Raw genomic sequence first — 24,752 nt, 5'->3', positions numbered from 1 at the left:
GGTAACTGTAATAATTCTCAGTTAACCTGAGGATTTCCTTTTGTGATAATATTCTGCTTTGTTTTATCTCCCCTCCCACATTGCCAGCTCTTTGAAGACAAGGACTGTGTTTTACTCAGCTTGGAGGTCTTTGCAACACTTAATACATAGCACTTCTAAGAGCTGTCAAATTAACTAAACTGAATTAAATTCTGGACAAATGGGACTTTTGTGTAAAAATTTTAATGTCAAGTTTAATTTCTAGGATTCCTATTCCACAGATATGTTTTGTTTAGATTAGCCTTATAATTCATTGGATAATTGTCGCCTCAGTTGGGAGAACAAAACTTGAACATAAATATATGCAACACAACATAGAAAATGTTTCATACAAGTTGATCCTGGTATATGTTAGAATGAGGAAGATTAGAAAAGGAGTCGGGGCCTAATCCCAGACCTACCTTCCCTAATTAGAATTTTGGACATACATCCCTGATAAAGAAGCACTGACAGAAGAATTTGCACTGACAGGCAATTATAAATAAAGGAGTTTGGGAAATGAAGATACCTTATAGAGACACTGTGAAAATCAAATGAGCTCCATTTTGAGGAAGGGCATTATAGATTGGAGTGCTATAAAACGTTGTAAGATGTTAATGACCATTCTCATCAGCCTCGTCACCTCCAGTAGGGATTTTTTGGTAGCTGCCTGGGGAGAAAGTTATTTTGAGTTCAGCCTTCAGGGATGCATGCATCTGAGACAAACCATATTTTTTAAACATTCCATGAATCTTCACTTCTTCATTCTGATCTATTTTCAACTGTTTACCAATTTTTTCCAACTCAGTCCAACTTTTAAAAATCACCACTGTTGACCTGATTTATAAAATCCTCCTCTTCAAATCTCACTTCAATTTTAAATCCATTCAATGGCTTCTTACTTGGTAAATTATTCTTATTAATTTTTTAAAAATTCATAAAAGCGGGCATATTGATTTATTAGACCATCCAAATTGCAGACTAAATATGGTGTTGGCATGATTCAAGCCCTCAGGGTACACAGTATCTCTCACAACTTGATCTGGAAAATGAAAATGTTTTATATTCAAAATACTTTGATTACTGCCTGTTTTGCTATAACATAAAACTTCACCAGATTCTACTTGGCCTTATGCCATAATTCTTAATTAATACTTGTAGGTTCCATAACATGGTTCAAAAACAATGGTAAATCATTACGCTACAGACAGTGATTTCTGAATTAATTTCTAAGCACCAGCAGCAATTCTGCTATTACAAGCTGCATTTAGATCATAAATTATTCTGTAGGCCCTGTTGCCTGTGCCAAATAAATGTGAAGTTACCACACGTGCGAAGATGTCAATTTGGTAAAATAATATTTAGAGCACAAAGAACAAAATTATTACCTCCTCTTGGTCAGAACCCTCTTGTAGGTGAAAATAATGATGAAAAACTAGCCAGAGAGTCCCTGAAACACATTTGTTGAAAACCTGCTTCATCTTCAGCAGACACCTGAGAAGAAACTAGTTAACAGCTTGACAGGTTCAACAGGGACGAGCATCTTTCCTTGGCACTATTTTAAATTGCTACATAGGAGGGTGAATCAGTGAAACTGGGGTCGGGTCAGGGCGGGGGAAGGCATAACTGCTTGTAAGAAAAAAGGAGGAGAGCAACAGAGAATGCTAAAAGAAAATGTTACACTTCCAAGGTATATATTAAAAGTAAACCTTAATTGAATTCATGTACTTAAGGAAATTACTTTGATAAAAAAATGACTTCTAGGAAATAAAGATATGTGCCTAGAAATCAAAATAAAGCATGATTTTAAAAAAATAATATTAAGCCTCAGGATTCTGTTCAAGAATTCATTTAATCCACAACAATTAAGATATTGCAAGAGTTTTAATAGGGTCATAGGAAACATGAAAATATTTTCTGGATGTCAGATTGACATAAAGCAGCCATACCTAGAATAGATACAGTAACAGCAACTCTGTGGTACAGGGGTTGGCAAATACTTTGTAAAGGGCCAGACAGTAAGTGTTTTAGTCTTTGTAGGTCATACGTCTGTCACAGTCAACTCTGCCATTATAGTGCAAAAGCATTCATAGACATTATGTCAACAACTGGGCATAGCTGTGTTCCAATAAAATGTATTTACAGGGGCACCTGGGAAGCTCAGTCGGTTAAGTGTCCTACTCTTGGTTTCAGCTCAGGTCATGATCTCACGGTTCATGAGTTTCAGTCCCACATCCGACTCTGCAGTGACAATGTAGAGCCTACTTGGGATTCTCTCTCTCTCCCTCTCTCTCTGTCTCTCTGTCTCTGTCTCTCTCTCAAAATAAAGAAACTTTAAAAAAATATTAAAAAATTTACAAAAGCAAGTAGCCTGTTAGAATGTTCAGTATCCAAAATACTGACAACACCAAATGCTGGTTATGATGTAGACAGCAACAAGAACACTCATTCATTGCTGGTAGCAATGCAAAATGGGATATCCAGTTTGGAAGACAGTTTAGCAGGTTCTTACAAAACCAACCATACTCTTACCATACAAATCCAGCAATCATGATTGTTGGTATTTACTCAGAGGAGCTGAAAACTTACATCTACGCAAACACCTACACACAGATGTGTATAGCAGCTTTATTCATAACTGCCAAAACATGAAAGCAATAGGATGTCTGTCAGTAGTGAATGGGTAAATAAAGTGTGGTGCATCTAGATGATGGAATATTATTCAGTGCTAAAAAGAAATGAACCATCAAGCCATGAAAAGACATGGATAAACTTAAATGCATATCACAAAGTGCAAGAAGCTAGCCTGAAAAGATTGTGTACTATACGATTTCAGCTATGTGACATTCTGAAAAAGGCAAAACTACAGGGACAGTAACAAAACCAGTGGTCGCCAGGGGTAGGGAGATGGGAGGGATGAATAGGTTAAGCACAAAGGATTTTTGATACCACAATAGTAAATGCATATCACCATGCATTTGACAAAACCCACAGAATGTACAACACCAAACGTGAACCTTAGTGTAAACAATGAACACTGGGTGTTATTGATGTGCCAATGTAGGCTAATCAGTTATAACAAATGTACCACTCTGGTGGGGGATGTTGATAATGGAGAAACAATGCATGTATGGGGGAAGAGGTCATATGAGAAATCTTTGCACCTTATGATCACTACTTTTGCAAACCTAAAACTGTTCCAAAAACTAAAGCCTAGTAAAAAACAAACAAATCAAAAATAGGCAGCCAACTGGACTTGGCTTACAGACTGAATGCAGGTTGATGACCTGCCCTTAGAGTATGTTAATCCTGGATCAGGAATCAGACGACAAGTTCTTGCAGCTTCTGAGATCACAAACCTCTTCTCAGTGCGGGGAATCTCACTTTAATCATAGGAAAACCTTCCTCTGTCTTGGTGTTTTTCTCTTAGAGATCCTCCGTCTCTCTGCTATTTCAAGAGTACCAGTTTCAGTCCCCTCAGGTGGCTTCCCATGCAGCTTTGGAAATTCACACTAGAAAGGAAAGTACCCTTGCAATTTCTGTTCTGCATAATGCAACTGTGATATAGTCACTGCAGCTCTCTGTTCTCATCTCAATATTGAGAATAATAATGGTACTCATTTCATAAGGTGTTGTGAGAATTAAAGTAGCTCCCATTTAGAAAGTAGTAAAGTCCTTAGCATACAGTAGATATTCAGTAAGTTTTAGCTACCATTTTTGTATTGATGCTGTTCCATAATCCTTCTCTGAACAAAGGAAGCACCTAATCATTTTACCTGCATAAAAGAAAAAGGAGAAAATACATGGGAAGAAATAGTTTTTAAAAACCTCAAAAGATTATCCTGGTCCACAGATCTGACCCAACAAAGCACTGACTAGAATAGAGGACAGAATGTGTTCTTAAGCTATTTGTTTTGAGTTACTGTATCATAAAATCAAAAACACACAATCTCTAAGCAATTCATCAAAACTCTCACATTTGCCTGTGGACTAAGAGGGGGCAATATGGAGACAATACAGACAAACTTGACAATAAGGCAGTAACACCAGCCACATCTTTGAGGAACAGGCTGAAGATCAACAAAACTTTCCAGGTCACCATTAGGAGCTGGATTTAATTAACAAAGCAAAGGCAGGTTAATATAATTTTTATTATCACCTATCACTCCAGCTAATAAAGAGCCATACACCTAGACACTAAAATCCCACCCAAAGGGGCTGCGGGCCACACACCCATCTTGAAACAAAAGTCTATTTCAACACAAAATAAGCATGTATATAATCCTGACTTTTCCTATTTGTTCATTGAGAACCAAACCCTAATTTCCTGACCTAGGAAATCAAACATATGAGATTGCATGTTAACTATTAGTTTTCTACATTTTGAAGAAATTTATCCTGTGGACTTTTGAAAATATTGACATTTTATGGCCACTTTTATACACACTAAGTGTTGGCAGTTCGGGGTACAAATGGCTAATCCATACCGTCTCTTAAACTAATGCTATCCCTATTCTTAAATTTTTTGTTATTATTTTTTATGTTTTTAAATTTATTTTGAGAGATAGAGACAGTGTGAGTGGGAGACAGGCAGAGAGAGAGGGAGAGAGAGAGACAATCTCAAGCAGGCTCCACACTGCCAGCACAAAGCCCAATGCAAGGCTCAAACCCACAAAGCCATGAGATCATGACCTATGCTGAAACCAAGAGTCAGACACTAAACTGGCTGATCCATCCAGGTGTCCCTATTTATTTTTCAGTTATTATTAATTAAATGGCTTTAATTACAAATAATACACTTTGAACTATAGAAAGCTTATGAAAGAAATTGAAGGAGACACAAAAAAATGGAGAAATATTCCATTCTCCTGGATAGGAAGAACAAATATTGTTAAAATGTCAATACTACCTGAAGCAATCTACATAGTCAATGCAATACCTATCAAAATAACAACAGGATTCTTCACAGAGCTAGAAAAACAATCCTAAAATTTGTATGGAACCAGAAAAGACCCTGAATAGCCAAAACAATCTTGAAGAAGAAAACCAAAGCAGGAGGCATCACAGTCCTGGACTTCAAGCTGTACTACGAAGTTTTAATCATCAAGACAGTATGGTACCGGCACAAAAACAGACACTCAGATCAATGGAACAGAATAGAGAACTCAGAAACTGACCCACAAACATATAGCCAACTAATCTTTGATAAAGCAGGAAAGAATATCCAATGGAATAAAGACAAGTGGTGCTTCAGCAAGTGGTGCTGGGAAAGCTGGACAGCGACATGCAGAAGAATGAACCTGGACCACTTTCTTACACCATACACAAAAATAAACTCAAAATGGATGAAAGACTAAATATAAGACAGGAAGTGATCAAAATCCTTGAGAAGAAACCAGGAAAAAACCTCTTTGATCTTGGCTGCAGCAACATCTCATTCAACATGTCTCCAGAGGCAAGGGAATCAAAAGCAAAATGAGCTTTTGGGAACTCATCAAAATAAAAAGCTTCTGCACAGTGAAGGAAACAATCAGCAAAACTAAAAGGCAACCGACAGAATGGGAGAAGATATTTGCAAACAACATATCAGATAAAGGGTTAGTATCCAAAACCTATAAAGAATTTCTCAAACTCAACACCCAAAAAACAAATAATCCAGTGAAGAAATGGGCAAAAGACATGAATAGACACTTCTCCAAAGAAGACATCCAGATGGCCAGCCAACACATGAAAAAATGCTCAACATCACTCATCATCAGGGAAATACAAATCAAAACCACAATGAGATACCACCTTACACTTGTCAGAATAGCTAACATTAATAACTCAGGCAACAACAGATGTTGGCGAGGATGCGGAGAAAGAGATCTCTTTTGCACTGCTGGTGGCAATGCAAACTGGTGTGGCCACTCTGGAAAAGAGTATGGAGGTTCCTCAAAAAACTAAAAATAGAACTACCCTATGACCCAGCAATTGCACTACTAGGTATTTATCCAAAGGATACAAGTGTGCTGCTTCAAAGGGGCACGTGAACCCCAATGTTTATAGCCACACTATCAACAATAGCCAAATTACAGAAAGAACCCAAATGTCCATCAATGGATGAATGGATAAAGAAGATGTGGTATACTGTATATATAATATATATACATATATATATATATATATATATATATATATATGCATGCAACGGAGTATTACTTGGCAATCAAAAAAGAATGAAATCTTGCCATTTGCAACTACGTGGATGGAACTGGAGGGTATTATGCTAAGTGAAATTAGAGAGACAAAAATCATGACTTCACTCATATGAGGACTTTAAGAGACAAAACAGATGAACATAAGGGAAGGAAAACAAAAATAATATAAACACAGGGAGGGGGACAAAACAGAAGAGATTCATAAATATGTAGAACAAACTGAGGGTTACTGGAGGGGTTGTGGGAGGGGGGATGGGCTAAATGGGTAAGGGGCATTAAGGAATCTACTCCAGAAATCATTGTTGCACTATATGCTAACTTGGATATAAATTATAAATAAATAAATAAATACATACATACATACATACATACATACATACATACATAAATACATAAATACATAAATAAAATTTCCTTAAAAAAATAATACACATTGATCCTTGAATAACATGGATTTGAAGTGCACAGATCCACTTACATGAGGATTTTTTTATATTTTTTTAATGCTTTTATTTAATTTTGAGAGAGAGAGAGCACAAGTTGGGGAGGAGCAGAGAGAGAGGTAGCACAGAACCTGAAGCAGGCTCCAGGCTCTCAGCTGTCAGCGCAGAGCCCAACGCGGGGCTCGAACCCACAAACCAGGAGATCATGACCTGAGCCAAAGTAGGACGCTTAACTGACTGAGCCATCCAGGAACCCCTATTGGAAGGTTTTTAACCATGAAAAAACTCAGAGACAAACCGTGTAGCCTAGAAATATTTTTAAAATTAAGAAAAAGTTAGGTATATCATATATGCATAAGATACAATGTAGATACTATGCTATTTTATCATTTACTACCATAAAATATACACAAATTTATTACAAAAAGTTAAAATTTATCAAATTATGCACACAAACATTTACAGACCATATATGGTGCCATTCACAGTTGAGAGAAATGTAAACAAATATAAAGATGAATAATTAAATCAAGATGCATAAGATTAACTATAGTACATATAGTACATACTGTACTACTTAATAATTTCATAGTCACTTCCTGTTGCTATTGTAGGGAGCTCAAGTGTTGCCAGTATCTGCCTGAAATGCTGTGTGACACTAATCATCTCTGCATGAGGAGCTCATCTCTCCAGTAAACTGCACATGGCAGTAAAAAGTGCTCTCTCCTGGTTCTTGCTATTAACAGTTAAGTTTTGGGGTAGTCAAAGTTACACATGGATTTTCAACTGCACTGGAAATGGGGGGGGGGGTTGGGATGGAAGCGAGGGTGTGGCACTCCTACCCCCTGCATTGTTCAAGGATCAACTCTACATACTTTGTATCACAAGATGTCTTATACATATAGTTCATATCCAAAAACTTGCCCACATAAACTTAAGAGCAAGTTGACATTATGAAAATAAAATTCATGTTCAGGTTATTCCCAAGATATAACCAAATATATTTTAACACACTGAGCAACTTAAGATTGTTTTTAGTTAACCATCTTTTAAATATTTAAATTAAACCTTTCTGCCCATTCATTCCTTTGTTTTATTAAAGGCATTGTGAGGATATTTATTGGGTAGCAATGATGAAAATATCTCCTTTCTCTCCTTGCCTGTCATCACTCATACTTTCAGTATTTGGAACATTAAGTTTTCAATTATAAGTTCAGCTTTCTATCAGACGCAGGAACCAATTTTGTACCATAAACTCATAGCCCCAAGTTTATCATCAAGTCAGCCTATATATGGCTCTTCATAGTAGAACCTAGACTCTTCTCACCTGAACATCTACTTGGTTTCTTGAATTCCAAATATAATAACTGGTTCCTTACCTTTGGTTCAGATATATAAGGTACGGTCTTAATTCCCTTCCAGAAACCTTTTGCCCTGATCTGTCAACCTTACTAGTTAAGATTTTTGCTTTGTCTAAAACTCAGTTTCATGCCTTTATTTGTCTACTACTTCGTATGTTCAGAACTGTAGAGACTTCTCTTCTCCTGCCCCTACTTATCCTACGTGACATATCTGTTCCTAACTAAGCCTCTGTTATGATAAGTTGCAGGATACAGTTCAGATGTTAGCATAAGTCATGGATATGCAAAGTGCCATGGCTAAGGAAACAACACATGTATTAATATGGGGTTTGTTCAAACTTAGGCTGTCAGAAATAAATGCTAAAGTAAAATGCTTGCTTATGAACATCCATAATATTAAAATAATGAAAATGGCTTTGAATTTCCTCAAATTTTCAAGATACCAACTTTCACATAAAGTAGCCCAAATTATAGTTAATATTTAATGATCCTGAATGCATGTGATCTTTATTTAATTCATCTAAGGAAACCAATGAAATTGGTGATGACACCAATAGAATATTATTTGTTGATATTCCCCTCCACTAATAGCTATTACCTATCCCACTCAGCTTCAAGTCCCATTTATGTTCCCAGAGTGATATTCAAAATGTTCTAAAATAGCATGGCCACTAAGCAACTAAAATGAAAGCTGACCATAACTTTGGGATACAATAAAATTTTTTCCCTCCTCATACCATTCTCCAATTGGGTGTTCTATGGATATCCTTCCTGTGATTCACAAAGTCACACTTCTCCTTGTAGTGGTTTCTCTTCTTCAACTGCTCTTAACACCCTGGCCTGGAGGTAATGCACATCACTCCACACATATTCCATAAGCAAAGATGAGTAATAGGCCCTACCAAAATGCGAGAGGCCTAAGAGGTAAAGCCTAGAAGCATATTCAGTGAGTACAAACCAGTCTCCACCACACATATAATATATTAGAAAGTAAAAAGTGCCATGGGGAAAAAGTGAGTAAAAGTAAGAAATGTTTTGAGCATTGGGAACACGGTCACAAATTTAAACAACTTGCTCAGAGCAAGCTTCATTGAACCAGTTACAATAGAGCAAAGGCTTGAAGGAAAATATGGGCAGATCCACACATGTATCTGTGGAAAGGGCATTTCAAGAAAGGCAGTCTGTTCAAAGGCCATGATGTGGGATAGTACTGGGAGGTTCAAGGAAAAGTGAGAAGGCTGTAATGGTCACAGCAGAATATTGCAGGGGAGGCCTGAGAACTGGCAGGGTGGGGCGGTGGGGGCGGGCAACAAATTTTTATAAGCTGGTATAGGCTGAATGTTTAGTGTCCCTCCCCCCCCCAAAAAAAAAAAAATACTGAAGCCCAACTCCCAATGTGATGGTATTTAAAGATGGGGTCTTTGGGAGGTGACTAGGTTTAGATGAGATCATGAAGGTGGGGCTGCCATGATGGAATTAGTGCTCTTCTAGGAAAAGGAAGACACGTTTCTTCTCTCTGCCATGTGAGGATAACAAGAAGGTAGGATCTGTAAGCCAGGAAGAGGGCCCTCATTAAGATTTGAATCTGTTGGTACCTTCATCTTATACTTTCCAGATTCCAGAACTGTGAGAAATCAATGTCTCTTATTTAAGTTACTCAGTCTACAGTAGTTTGTTGTAATCAACCAAGCTGACTAATACATAATATACTGTAGGGCCTTTTGCTTTGACTCTGAAGAAAACAGAGGGACCTTGGTGGAATGTGAGTTGAAGAGTGATGTGATGTAGGTTACATTTAGCAAGACAGTTCAGAATGTCATTTGAGAATACACTGGAACGGGGCAAGTATGGAACATGGAGACAAGTTAGGAAACTAACAACAATCCCAATGAGGGATGTTGGTAGGCAGACCCAGTTAGTAAAAAGGAGATTGTAAGCAGAGGCAAAATTCTGGATTTATTTTGAAGGTGGAGTCAATGTATATTCTAACAGATTGATATAAGCTGTCAGAATGGAACAATTAAAAAGTGGAGGTCATCATTAACTGATATGGGGAAGACTGTGAATGAAGCAAATTTTGGGGAGGACAAGAGTAGAAATCCTATTGTGGACATATTAATTTTGAAATATGTATTAGATGTCTAAATGGGACTATAAAATAGTCAGCTGGATATATGATTCTGGAATGAGAGTCTAGGTCAAAAGATATAAATCTGGCAATTGTAAACACATAGATGAAATTTAAGCCATGAGCCAGATGACATCACCAACATAGTAAGGAGAGACAGAGAAAAGGTCCAAGGTCTGAGGCCTGAGCCAAAGTAGCATAAAAGGTCAGAACAGATAAGACAAATCAGAAAAGAAGAGAGAAGATGCAGTAGTAATGTGGAAAGAAATCAGAGGAGTGTGGTATCCTGGGAACTAAGTGAAGGAAGAATTTTCAGAAAAAAGGAATTCTTGACTGTGTAAAAATGCTGCTAATAGGTCAAATAAGATGAGGACTGAGAATTGGATTTAGCAGCCCGAGGCTCTCTGTTGACCTTGATCAGAGAAATTTTGGTGAGATGTGGTATAGCAACAGCCTGAGATGAGTATGTGTAGAGACATATAAAGGGAGGAATCAGGGACTGGACATGCAGATAACCATTTTGAGGACTTTTACTGCAAAGAAATCTGGCTAGAGAGGAAGTTTGGCTAAGAGAGAGATTTTTATCCTAACATGAACTAATACCACATTGTTCCCAATATGTATCAACAGTAAGCTGCTTGAGACTCAAATATAATCACAGACACACTCCAATTTACACATTTCTTTAGACAACAGTAATAGTGGCATGATTCTCAGTACTATTCTTGGTCAAAATATAATTATTTTGGTTTCCCTTCAGTGATTAATGTAAAAAACATGCTTATTCAATCCTGATAACAATTTATTACTTTTTGAAAAGATTCTATCAACTAATGCCTTCTCCCAGTTCAACTTAAAGTTAGCACAATTATCACCCTGGTAAGGTACGAAAGGTGTATTTATCCTTCAGTCCCTTCCTGCCAAAATATGAAACACACTAGTGCCTTTTGCTTCAAAGCAAGAAAAGATAAATCTTCCAAAATTAGAAGAAATACACACAGCTTCAGGAGATGAATCTGAATCTGAAACCTCTGGCCACCCTTCACACATGACATCTCTCTCAAGATCAGCATCTCTACCTGCAGACTTAAGGCAACAGAGAACTAGTTGCTTTTTAGAAGATGCTCATAAATAAATAAACAAAAAAACAAACAAATGAAACAAAACAAAGAGCTGCTCTACAGTCTTCCTTAAGAAGAGTTCATGTGGCAACACTGTGACACACTGTTGACAAGTTTCCATCAAATAGCACAGGGCTAAAGCTTTCTGAGACATCTGTTGGATCTAGTATAACAAAGAACTTTAGAGACTAGAAATATATGATACAATTTTAAAACAGCCCTCTAGGGGTGGCTGGGTGGCTCAGTCTCCTGAGCATCCAACTCTTAATTTTGGCTCAGGTCATGACCTCACGGCTGTGAGATGGAGCCCATGTCAGGCTCCTCACTGGGCATAGAGCCTGCTTAAGATTCTCTCTCCCTCTGCCCCTCTCCCCTGCCCTCTCTCTCTCAAATAAAATAAAATATCCCTTTAAATAAACATTAAACACATAAACTGTTTTGGTAAGAATGGCACTTAGGTGCTACTTCATAATTTTTTTATTATTTCAGTAAGTGGTTGCAATTAAAGTTAACTATAACAGAACAGAAGGTAATTCAATGCCTTTAATTGATCAAACATTTCATCAGAGCCTATAATATGCCATATTCTGTGCTAGGGATACCAGGATGAAAAAGGACATTTTTCATACTTTTGAAGAGCTCACATTCTAACAGAAGAGACAAAAACTTAAAACAATGCAAATATAAGGTAGAAAGTATTCTAATAAAATATTAGAGACAGGTACAAAAACATATAGAAGCCAAGAGTGATTAATTCTGCTAATGACAGTGGGGAAAACTAAAGAGAAGAGTTAATATGTGAAAGATAAAAATGTCTTTCTAGAGTTTGGAGAGGGTTGGGGGAGGCCAGAAACACAGGTCAAACAATCGAAGGCAGGGATGTCGTAGTTCATTCGAGCTGCTATAAAAAAGATAGAATAGACTGAGTGGCTCAAACAACAAACATTTATTTCTCACAGTTCTGGAGGCTGCGAAGTCCAAGACCAAGGTCCCTGCAGATTTGGCATCTGCTGAGAGCCTGCTCCCTGCTTCATTAGAGGGCTGTCTTCTTCTTGTGTCCTCAAATGGCAGAAGGGTCCAGGAAGTTGAGATCTCTTTTATAAGGGTACTAATTCCATTCATGATAGCTCCACCCTCATGACTTAATCACCCATAAAAGGCCTCATCTCCAAATACTATCACACTGCATGTTAGGATTTAACATTTAAATTTTGTGGGGACACAAATATTCAAGGGATAACAGCAAAAACAAAGGAAGTAAATACAATATGGTCTTTTCAAGATGGAAACATAGAGTCATCAAAATTCTAGTAGGCCTATTTCTCACAAACAAGGCAGTCAGAGGAAAAGATAGGCTTTTCTTTCCAGAAAGTATCTCTCACAAGAGCACCTGGAAGGCGGTTTATTACTCAAGATGAGAGGGAGCAGACATGGATGTGGCAAAGAAGACCATCACCTTATGAGGAAACTGCTTGAAGAAAGAAAGAAGGAAATTTATCATCCTTGATTTTTCTCTTTTCCTTACTATCTTCCCTAGCGTTATCTCAATTACCAGCAAGTCTTACACCTTCAAAGTACATCTTAATTCTATCACTTCTCTCCATCTTCCTGGATAGCCTACCACTTCAAGCCACCATCATCTGTCTCTTGGATTACTACAATAGCTAACCAGTCTCCCTGACTCTTCTCTTGCCCCCTGACAATCTTATGTCCCCAAAATCCAGCATTACCATTTTAAGTCATTAATTAGATTATATTGTTCCCTGACTTATAATTCTCCATCGGAATACAACTGCAATTAGAATGAAAATCAGGGGCGCCTGGGTGGCTCAGTCAGTTAAGCGTCCGACTTTAGCTCAGGTCACGATCTCACGGTCCGTGAGTTCCTGCCCCGCGTCGGGCTCTGGGCTGACGGCTCAGAGCCTGGAGCCTGCTTCCAATTCTGTGTCTCCTTCTCTCTCTGTCCCTCCCGCATTCATGCTCTCTGTCTGTCTCAAAAATAAATAAACGTTAAAAAAAATGAATGAAAATCAAAGGGTTTTATCCACCATCATCACTTATTTAAATATTTTCTTTGCCTGGAATCCTTGTTCCTATGACTTTAGACCTTAATATAGCCAGCTCTGTCACTATTCAGTTTTCAGCGCTAATGCCTCCCATGCAGGCCTTTTCTGATCACACTATTTAAAATGGCTCCTACTTTCCAAGAGAGAGACAGAGCACACATAGGGGAGGGGACAGAAAGAGAATCAGACACAGAATCTGAAGTAGGCTCCAGGTTCTGAGCTGTCAGCGTAGAACCCAATGCTGGCCTCGAACTCACAAACCGTGAGATCATGACCTGAGCCGAAATCAGAGGCATAACCGACTGAGCCAACCAGGCACCTCAGATTTAGCATAATTCTTAAGGGCCGGAGGATTTTCAAAATGGTAAAGGCACACTGGTTTCAACAGAGTTATCAGCTAAGAAGAGTCAGTCTGTCCTTTGAAGCTTTGAAGCAGTTATGACTTTTCCTTACTAGTAATGAAAGTCCTAAATGGCATCTTCTTCCAACAGAAGGCTGTTTTCATCTGCATTGAAAACCTGTTGTTGAGAATAGCCATCTTCATTAATGATCTTAGCTAGATCTGGATAACTTGCTGCACTTCAGCATCAGCACTTAACTGCTTCACCTTGCACTTTTATTTTATGGAGATGGCTTCTTTTCTTAAGCCTCATGAGTCAACCTCTGCTACTTTCAAACTTTTCTTTTGCAGCTTCCTCACCTCTCAGCCTTGATAGAAGTGAAGTGAGCTAGGGCCTTGCTCTGGATTAGGCTTTGTCTTATGGGAATGTTATGGCTGGTTTCATCTAGCCAGACCACTCAAAGAACTTTTCCTTTGCATTCACTGTTTGGCTAACTGTTTGGCACAGATGCCTAGCTTTCAGCCTGCCTCAGCTCTTGACATGTCGTCTTCACTAAGCTTAATAATTTCTGGCTTTTGATTTAAAGTGGCAGATGTGCAGCCCTTTCTTTCACTTGAACACTTAGAGGCCGTTGCAGGGCTACTAACTGGCCTAACTTCAATATTGTTGTGTCTCAGGGAATAGGGAGGCCTGAGGAGAAGGAGAGATGCAAGGGAAGGGCCCTGGAGTAGTCAGAACACACACAACACTTACCAATTAACTTCACCTTCTTATATGGGCACCATTTGTGGTGCTCCAAAACAATTACAATAGTAACATCAAAGATCACTAATCACAGATCGCCATAATAAACATAATAATGAAAAGTCTGAGACATTCTAAGAATGACCAAAATGCAACACAGAGACACAAAGTGAGCAAATGCTATTGAAAAAAATGGCACCATGTGGCCATCATCCAGATGGTCAACTGACACATGAAAAAATGCTCAACATCATTCATCATCAGGGAAATACAAATCAAAACCACAATGAGACACCACCTCACACCTGTCAGAATGGCTAACATTAACAACTCAGGCAACAACAGATGTTGGCGAGGATGCAGAGAAAGAGGATCTCTTTTGCACTGACAGTGGGAATGCAAGCTGGTGCAGACACTCTGGAAAACAGCATGGAGATTCCTCAAAAAATTAAAAATAGAACTACCTTATGACCCAGAAATTGCACTACTAGGTATTTATCCAACGGTTACAGGTGTGCTGTTTTGAAGGGGCACATGCACCCCCATGTTTATAGCAGCACTATCAACAATAGCCCAAGTATGGAAAGAGCCCATATATCCATCAACGGATGAATGGATAAAGAAGATGTGGTATGTGTATCTATATCTATATCTATATCTATATCTATATATCTATACATATCTATATCTATCTAGTGGAGTGTTACTAGGCAATCAAAAAGAATGAAACCTTGCCATTTGCAACTATGTGGATGGAACTAGAGGGTATTATATGAAGCGAAATTAGTCAGAGAAAGACAAACATCATATGACTTCACTCATATGAGGACTTTAAGATACAAAACAGATGAACATAAGGGAAGGAAAGGGAAGCAAAAATAATATAAAAACAGGGAGGGGGACAAAACATAAGAGACTCTTAAATATGGAGGACAAACAGAGGGTTCCTAGAGGGGTTGTGGGAGAGGGGATGGGCTAAATGGGTATGGGGCATTAAGGAATCTACTCCTGAAATCAATTGTTGCACTATATGCTAACTAACTTGGATGTAAATTTAAAAAATAAATTAAAATTTAAAAAAAAGAAAAAAGAAAAAATGGTACCAATAGTCTTGCTCAACACAGGGTCATCACAAATTTTCCATATGTAAAAACACAGTATCTGTGAAACAGGATAAAACAAAGTACAATAAAAAGAGGTATGCTTATATGCTTTAAGACTTTTAGAGGTGGCTCAGTTGGTTGAACATCCAACTCTTGATTTCAGCTCAGGTCATGATCCCGGGGTTCTGCGATCGAGCTCCATGTCAGGCTCCCATGCTGAGCATGGAGCCTACTTAAGACTCTCTCTTTCTCTATCTCTGCTCCCCTCCCAATCCCACTCTCTCTATAATATGTATATATATTTTTTAAATTTTTTTAAAAGAATATAGGACCCATTTAAACTGGATACAAGCACAAACCCTGTTTGGAGATTTCCCCTCCCACAAATAGCTAATTCCAATGCTGAAAACATTTATATGTTCATCAGTCTTCACACATAAGTTTAGTTGTAACAAAGGCAATAAGAGTTACACGGACACTATTATTCACGGAAGTTCTAGTAAGAACCTTCTAAAAGAACTGGAAAGAAAGGGAAATTAAATTTTTGTTATGAAAAAGTTAAGATGTATAGTGATGCTGGAAATAGGGGGGTTTCAGAGGTAGAAGTGGCACTGTGATTCTGTCCAGCACATTCCATGGGAGAGGGTACCACTTCTAAGAGACACGAACAGTCACGAGAGAGGAATCCTCCACTGTGCAAGATTATGTAAGGCTTCACTGTGTGCTGAGTAAATTTTCTACTTCCCCTTATTTTCCCTCTAGGTTTCTCATGCAACCTTCTGTTTAAATTCCCTTTCCCTGGTACCCTGATGCTAGGAAAAGAGTGGAGTTAAATCAAGGCATTCTGGTCCCCCAAAAGAGTGGGCTTGTCCAAGGCCCTTGTTGACACATCATCACAGCCCAACTTCTGTCTCTGCCCAATTAGCCTCCTTCACTTCTCCTCCACAGGTGTTGATCCTAACACATTCCTATATACTAATGTCTAGTTCACAGTTTGCATGCCTGAGAACCCAATCTCCAACCTCTATCATTTTGGTTTTTATTTTATTTTTTTTTAATCTTTATTTTTGAGAGAGAGAGAGAGAAAGAGAGAGAGTGAGGGAGAGGGATTGGGAGAGGGGCACAGAGAGAGGGAGACACAGAATCTGAAGAAGGCTCCAGGCTCTGAGCTGTCAGCACAGAGCTCGACGCAGGGCTCAAACTCACGAACCATGAGATCATGTCCTGAGCTGAAGTTGGATGCCCAACCGACTGTGCCACCCAGGAGCCCCTCTGCAACCTCTACCTTAATGCACACTAGGATCCAGGTGTTCAAAAGATGTCAGCAATCTGTCTGCTCTGCATTAAATTCATTTTTACCAAATCTCTCCTCTATGGTAGAAAGTTGATTTTAGGTCATTTTACAAAGTCTTTTTTCCCAAAATTAGTTCTGTTAAAATAAATTTGTTGAATGACTTTGTTGATGCTGCTTTTTTTGTTGAAATTTTGTAAACAGTTGCTAAAAATAAAAGTTAAGCTCATATGTCATCTGAAGAATTGATACAAGAAAGCTAAAAATGCCTAAAAGGAGGGGGAATAGGACATAAAAAAAATCATCCAAAAGAAATGAAGTTACTCTGGTTTCTCACAATACACACGTGGACATAGGAACTTGGAAATAATTTGCTAAGAGATTTGACTTTAAATGATAAAATTATTTAAAGCAGTGTTAGGAAAATTAGGATGAACAGAGGCAGGTGATTGCTATTATTACTGTAATGTACTATGTGATAACTATGTCATTATTTGGCATATAGGAAACAAACAAAAAAACCCAAAGATTTGGAGAATCAAAATAGAAATTGGCTAAAAATCCTAAAAATGATATGTTTAAAGTATAAAATTAACTGCAAAGCAATTAGAAAAAAATCACACCAAATATTAAATTTTATACCACTTCTTGGAAATAAGCTAAGATTTAAATGTCAAACGAAGACTGGCAGAAAAATCTTAACAATAACAAAAATTGACATTAAAAGGATATGAAGGGAGTACCTGGGTGGCTCAGTCAGTTAAGCATCTGACTCTTGATCTCAGCTCAGGTCATGATCTCCCGGTTCATGAGTTCAAGTCCCACATTGGACTCCGCAATGACAGTGCAGAGCCTGCTTGGGATTCTCTCTCTCTCTCTCTCTCTCTCTCTCTCTCTCTCTGCCTCTCTATTTCTCTCAAAAATAAATAAACATTTTTTTAAAAAGGATATGAAGTAAACAGAAACTGAAAAAAATTCACATTAAATGCCCTTGGTTATTGATGATGAAACACTGTTTTCTAAATATCAAATAATATATTTAGAAGAATAAACTACCCTATGGTCCTTAGAATTTACCAACTGTAAATTCCTTAAGATGCTTATATAAAAATAAAAACTAGTAATAAAAAATAAAAACTTAGTTTTTAAAAATCACTTACATCTTTTAAAAGCATTTCACTAGGCATAAATTATAGAAGTCTTTATAAGTAGTTAAAAGAAATAAGATTTGGGTAAATTGGTAGATTTATCATATAAGTGAATTTTCATTTGGGAAATTTAATTTCAGAAAATTAGTTTTTGTAGAATTGATTTTCAGTGAGTTGGCTTGCTTCCAGCAAGTCAGCCCTAGCAGAGTCACGGTTTTATATTCTACCAAGCCAATCAACCCCAGCTAAAATGCACTTTGTTCCAAGAGTTCCAACTGAAGTCTTGGCATTAACATTGACCAAGGCTGCTTGGGTCATGAGCTCATCTCTGTACCAGTGACTGTGGTCAGGGATATGGAATACGGTGACCATTCAAGCCTGATCCTCGTGACACCCTCTGGAAGTAGGAGAGCAGTCAGGCCCATCTGAATGACGTGGGCTGCAAATGGAAAAGTGAAGACTTGCAAAAGGAAAACCTAGGTCTACTATCAGAAAAGAGGAACAGTAGATATATGGTATATCTTTCACTCTGAGACTTCAAATAAACTTTTTTCTTGTTTAGCAGCATTGCTCTGACCATTCCTAATGGGGCCAAATTTCATCACAGCTCTCAAAAGAAGCTATCTTATCACGCTTTCACATTCTAACCCACTTGAACTCAGAAAGGGTACAAAAGGCATTTTTTTCCAACCAAAATTTGTTTGTTCCCCTATAACATGCTGTGAAGAAGAAATGGTATCTTTTTCCTCTACTGAATGATTTCTTTAACCACTCTGCTTTTTTGCTTCAATTCCAACATTCAAATTAGTATTCTATACTTCAGAATGACAAAAGGAAAGATGTTCCCAAGTTGAAGTACATACAATTTGATATATGTTTGATATATTTTATTAGATGTTAGCTATTGCATACTTCTATTGAAAATAGATGCTAGTATATAAAACTTTTTTTGCTGTATATCAAAATTTTTCATATTTTAATTTTTAATATATAAACTAGTATTACTTTTTACTATGTTTAATCTCTAAATTAATTAACTCCACCATGGATAATTGAGGATTGGCACATTTTTAATAAAGCAAAATAAAACTACAAGTGTCTAAAGTGAATCTTCAAGAGCACCTGGGTGGCTCAGTTGGTTAAGCATCCAACTTCAGCTGGAGACATGATCTCATGGTTCGTGATTTGGAGCCCCACGTCGGGCTCTGTGCTGACAGCTGAGAGCCTGGATCCTGCTGAGGATTCTGTGTCTCCCTCTCTCTCTACCCCTCCCCCATTCACACTCTCTCTCTTAAAAATAAACACTAAAACAATTAAAAATTAAAGTGAATCTTCAGATGATACTGAATATGTTCTCATACTCTTTCTTTCAACAGTCATTCAACAAATACACATTGTGAGCCAATCACTGTTCCAGGCACTATGAATATAGCTAAAAGAAATGTCTTACCCTGTGGAACTTACATTTAGCAGAAGAAACAGAGCACATAAACAAACATATCATATCAAGTACTGGTAATTATTATAAAGAAAAACAAAGCAGGGCAAAGGATCAGAGAGTGAAAGGGATATTTTAGGTAGAACAGTCAGAGTTTACAGACATTCAATAAATAATACACTCAGGTTGCATGGGTGGCTCAGGCGGTTAAGTGTTTGACTTCAGCTCAGGTCATGATCTCGCAGTTTGTGAGTTTGAGCCCCACGTCAGGCTCTGTGCTGACAGCTCAGAGCCTGGACCCTGCTTCAGATTCTGTGTCTCCCCATCTCTCAGCCCCTCCCATGCTCATGCTCTGTCTCTCTCTGTCTCTCAATAATAAATAAACATTAAAAAAAATTTTTAATAAATAAATAAATAATACACTCAAGTTGTGTTTCAAATGAGAAAAAAGCAAATAGGAAATCAACATCTCCCTTTTATTTTGTAACACTAATCGTGGAAAATGTGTCTGATAGCTGTGGGCAAGCGGATGTTCTAATATTGAAGTTCACAATTAGACAGACCTGCCAACCCAGTAATCATCGGTGTTGGAAAAGTACAGTCCACATCACAGGGTTAGATCTCCCTCACAGCAACATTGCACAGAAGGGGAACTCTTGCAGGCAGACAGATGCCAAGGAGGATGAGGCAGACGTTCCCAATTCCACCTCTCAGTCTCTCAGGTAAATAAATTTACATCTCCTTCACTGCAGTGTAAGTAAGAAGCTAGAGACAGGATAGCTATGTTATTAAAGCCCCTCTACATGGAAGGCAAGAAGAGGAGAGGGATAAGAAAGATCTTCATGAAAAGATGTTTTTCTGCAGCCACCTTCTGCTGCTCAGGTCTAGGTCCAAAGTACGTAGACAGAGAGTTGGCTGTGTTTAACCAGGGATATACACTATATCTGATGAGTGCTACAGAAGGCAGAGATGCAGAGGAGAATGGGAAAAGTGGTGTTGAGAGTGTCTAAAAGGGAATAAAAGACCATAAAATATAAATTGCACAAAGAGAAAAGTGAGTCCATTAAAACAGTAATAGTGAGTAAGCAGTATAGTAAATGAATTAGATCCAAATGTAATCAAATAATGTTGAAGACAGAGAATCAGTAAATGACCTGGAAATACAAGATAGTTGATTTGACAGAAGGAAATAAAGATCCACTGAAGATGTCCACATCCTTATCCCCTGAACCTGTAAATATGTTACCTTACATAGCAAAAGGGACTTTGTAGATGTGATTAAATTAAGTACTTTGAAATGGGGAGATTTCCTGGGGTCATTGAAATGGGCTAAACATAATTACAAGGGTCCTTATAAGACAAAGGCAGAAGAAAGAGACAGATAAAGGAGATGTGATGATAGAAATAGAGAGTCAAAGTCAGAGATTTGAAGATGCCATGGTTCTGGTTTTGAACAGGAAGGAAGAGGTCACAAACCAGGAAAGTAGGTGGCCTCTAGAAGCCAGAAGAGGCAAGGAAAAGGCAAGGAAACATTTTCTCTCCTTGAGTCTCAAGAAGGAATGCTGCTCTGTTGATATTTTGATTTTAGCTTTTAAGACCCATTTTGGACTTCTTATTTCCAGAAGTATAAGATAAAATAATTGTGTTGTTTAAGCCACTAAGATCATTATAGCATCAGTAGGAAACTAATACAGTTGGTTAAAGAGTGGGTGCTTGAATTCTGTATTTGAAGGTGGGGGTACCTATTGGTAATGACAAAGTCTAGGGTATGTCATGGACTATATTGTAGTCAGAAAAAGTGAGGTCAAGAAGCACAGAGGGGTTGAGTGTGATCATCCGCAAGGCTACTGAAGCCATCAATAATGAAAACAATGATCCAGAGTTTTCAATCTTCGATGAATGAGTGGAGAGGGTTGGACATTACCAAGAAGGTATCTACTTCAGAGAATCTTATCTTTTGGAGAAAGGAGGATAATACAGTGGTCAGAAGGAACAATGAAACAGAAGGAGAACACCTATCTCATCTTCAGTCTCCATTATATGTGGAATGTGAGATTTAAAAACTGTCACCAGTAAAGAGAACTAGATAAGAAACATCTTCAAGAATGACAAGGTATCAGTCAAAGAAAAAGGGTAAAGGTAACAGGACAGAGTAGTGGATATCAAGGATTTCAGATTTTCATGATAAACTGTAAAAGCACAGGGAAAGAATTTGAAGTATGGGTGGGAGGCAAATGATGTGGTCCTATCAGGATATTTGAGGCTTATGGAGCATAAGCCCAGGTGATGATCTATGAATTGAAATTTGGGGGCTTCTGAAGGTGACTTAGACAAACATGAGTGTAAAGTGTAATAGGGTTTGTCCTCATACTTTTTTTTAGAAGGGCAAGCAGTTCAAAATACAGCATTTTTTGACAATTATTATCTTGGGTACTTGTAGTGATAAGATGAATGAAGAGGGATTATATTACTAGCAAGAAGTGAGGTCTCTGGGCTTCCTTCCCTTAAGCTTGTCTTAGGGAGATAGACTCATCAAACACACAAAACTGGGAGGTCTTGCTGAAATCCTGCCTCAAGCCTCCTTTTCAAATTCCAGAGAGTGGACCATGGCTATGGGAGAGGCAACGAAGCTGTGGACCTCTCACCACTCTGCTGTGGAACCTGGTGGGGTCATGGTGCAGAGAGGAACAAGCCAAGGAAATTAATGTTATCATGTGAGGGTTTTCCTAGATCTAGAGTCCTATCATTTCTATGAATTCAAGTATCTTCAATAAATATTCTATCGAAAAACATAATACCATATTTGGAGAAGGAATGATTTAAAAGAAAAACTGAATCGGTTAAAACAGAGCAGTGAAAATGAAAAAGAGAAAACAGTGCAAATAAGAAACAGCACAGATCAAAATGGCTTTCACAAACACAGAATGAGAATGACTTTTTTACAACCTATGAGTATATACACAATCTTAAAAATTCAAACCTCTGTAGAAAAAAATTCCCATTCGCAAGAGAAAAAAATACATTCATCAAATTTGTTCTAAAAGTGAATTCTGTGTCTATGGGGTTGTTTTTGTTTTTGTTTTTAGAAAGAAAAAGAGTGTGAGCGGGGGAGGGCCAGACATACAGGAGGAATGAGAGAATCCCAAGCAGGCTCTATGCTGTCAGTGCAGATCCTGATGCAGGGCTTGAGCTCACGAGATCATGACCTAAGCTGAAATCAAGAGTCAGACACTTGACCAGCTGAGCCACCCAGGTGCTCAGAAAACTGAATTCTGTTTCTTTACAATGAATAGAGCTATCCCAGGAGAACGGCATAAAATTTTAGTTTGCACGTTAAATTTATATACTTAATTTTTTCAAAATGTTTATTCTTGAGAGAGAGAGAGAGCCGGAGTGGGGGAGAGGCAGAGAGAGAGAGGGAGACACAGAATACAAAGCAGGCTCCAGGCTCTGAGCTGTCAGCACAGGGCTGGAACTCATGAACGGGGGGGGGGGGGGGGGGGGGGGGGATCATGACCTAAGCCAAAGTCAACGCTTAACCAACTGAGCCACCCAGGCGCCCTATATATTTTAGTTAATACTGAAAGAAATTGTGCGTACTTTATTCCATAGGGTAAAAAGAGCTGTACACAAATTGTTCCCTTTAGGACAAGGGTTCTTAAACATGGATTCAGAGTGCCCATGAAGCAAGTGACATTTTATATGAAACTACATAATAGAGTGGATGTCAGTGAATATAGGACGAGGGTCCTTAGCTTCCTTTAAATCCTTAAAATGGATTGCTCTTAAAAAAAAAAAACAACATAAAAAACACAGTGCTCTAGGAGTGTGTAATGTGAAACAAAATAAATCTGATAATGTTAAAAGCATAAATGGATAAATTGTAAAACAATGTGTTAAAATATGAGATTTTCATTCTCAGATTAGTGAATGGAGAGGGGGGCGAGATCAGTGGTTACCAGAAGGTGGAAGAGGGCGGGATGAATCAGCATAGCACAGAGGATTTTTAAGACAGTGAAACTATTTCTGAATGATACTCTGGTGGTGGACACATACCATTATGCATTCCTCAAAACCCATAGAATGTCTACTACAAACAGCAAACCCTAACACTACAAATCTTAGTTAATAATAATGTATCAATTATTGCTCACCAACTGTAACAACTGTAGCACAAAAATGCAAGATGTTAATAATAGGGGAAACTGTTGGGGTCAGGGAGGTATATGGAAACTCTGTACATATCACTTAATTTTTCCGTAAACCTTCAAAAAATAAATCCATTAAAACAAAACCAAACAAGATGCTGACCACTCTGAATAAAGTGGATTGGAGGAGAGATGGAATGGAAGTAGGTCTCCAATCAGGAGACTTCTGCAATCATCAAGTCAAGAGATGATAATTTAGAATAGAGTAGATAAGAATAAAAAGATGAGAATCAAAAAATTGGGGGGACTGTTACAAAAACTGGTGTTAATTTGAATATGGATAAAGAGGAAGGGGGGATGTGCTGACAAATGACTTACACATTTTTGGCTGTGTAATGGAAAACAAGTAAAATTCCAAAGTACAGATTTTGAGAGATGGATACCTTCAGACACCACCAGGATGCGTCCGTGGCAGCGTGGGATTTATGAAAGGTAGCTAGAAAGTTCAACAGAACATTCATAAAAGAAGGTAATGGGGTAAATATTTTACATCTTAGAATCATGTTGATATTCCTACCCTGTCCTAGCCAGCTCAGGCTGCTATAACAAAATACTATAAACTGGGGGCTTAAACAAGATATCAATTTCTCAAAATTCTAGAGGCTGACAAATCCAAGATCAAGGTGCTAGCAGATGTTCTTCCGGGTGAGAGCCCACTTTTTGGCTTGCAGCAGGCAGCCTTCTCACTGAGTTTTCACAGGGCAGAGGTAGAGAAAGCAACTTACTCTTAGAGGGTATTAATCCCATCATGCCCCCCCATTACTTCCTCTAAATCTAATTACTTCCCAAAGGGCTTATCTCCAAAAACTGTCTGTTAGAAGGTGGGGGAGGAACAGAAAGCTATCCCCCAAATTAAGGAGACTTTGAGACTGAAAAACACAGCCAGCAAAACTCCATGTAATTTACACAGGGTATCTTACTGATAGGGCGGATTGAGCAGATGATGACCCAGATGCAGCACAGCTATTTGCTGCAGAGTCTGGACCTCAGTCTACACAGTTTATACAGCAAGCGGACAGGTGGTGGGGCAAGGGGAGGAGCACTATAGTGAGATCAAAGAGTTCTCATGCATTTCAAAGGGTTGGCACACCTAATTGACAGCTAACCTTTAATTAGATTTTGTGGGCCAACTATGAGCCAGG

General features: G+C 38.2%; 1 long non-coding RNA gene across 3 annotated transcripts in view; it reads right to left on the bottom strand.

Annotated features, from left to right (window-relative positions):
- Positions 1-24,752, bottom strand: part of LOC122231520 — a 112,228-nt gene that overhangs the window by 71,000 nt on the left and 16,476 nt on the right. The window contains exons 1-2 of one of the 3 annotated variants that reach the window (XR_006208757.1): positions 1,407-1,469; positions 548-688 (exon numbers count right to left, since the gene is read on the bottom strand). The exons of 1 other annotated variant lie outside the window; for it this stretch is intronic. This is a non-coding gene — a long non-coding RNA (uncharacterized LOC122231520). Of the gene's footprint in view, positions 1-547; positions 689-1,406; positions 1,470-24,752 lie in introns of those variants that run through there. One more of the 3 variants, XR_006208756.1, reaches the window with a different exon arrangement.

Source organism: Panthera tigris, chromosome A1 (assembly GCF_018350195.1).
Source record: "Panthera tigris isolate Pti1 chromosome A1, P.tigris_Pti1_mat1.1, whole genome shotgun sequence".
In the NCBI taxonomy this organism is placed as follows: domain Eukaryota; kingdom Metazoa; phylum Chordata; class Mammalia; order Carnivora; family Felidae; genus Panthera; species Panthera tigris.
This window is presented reverse-complemented; position numbering and strand designations above follow the sequence as displayed.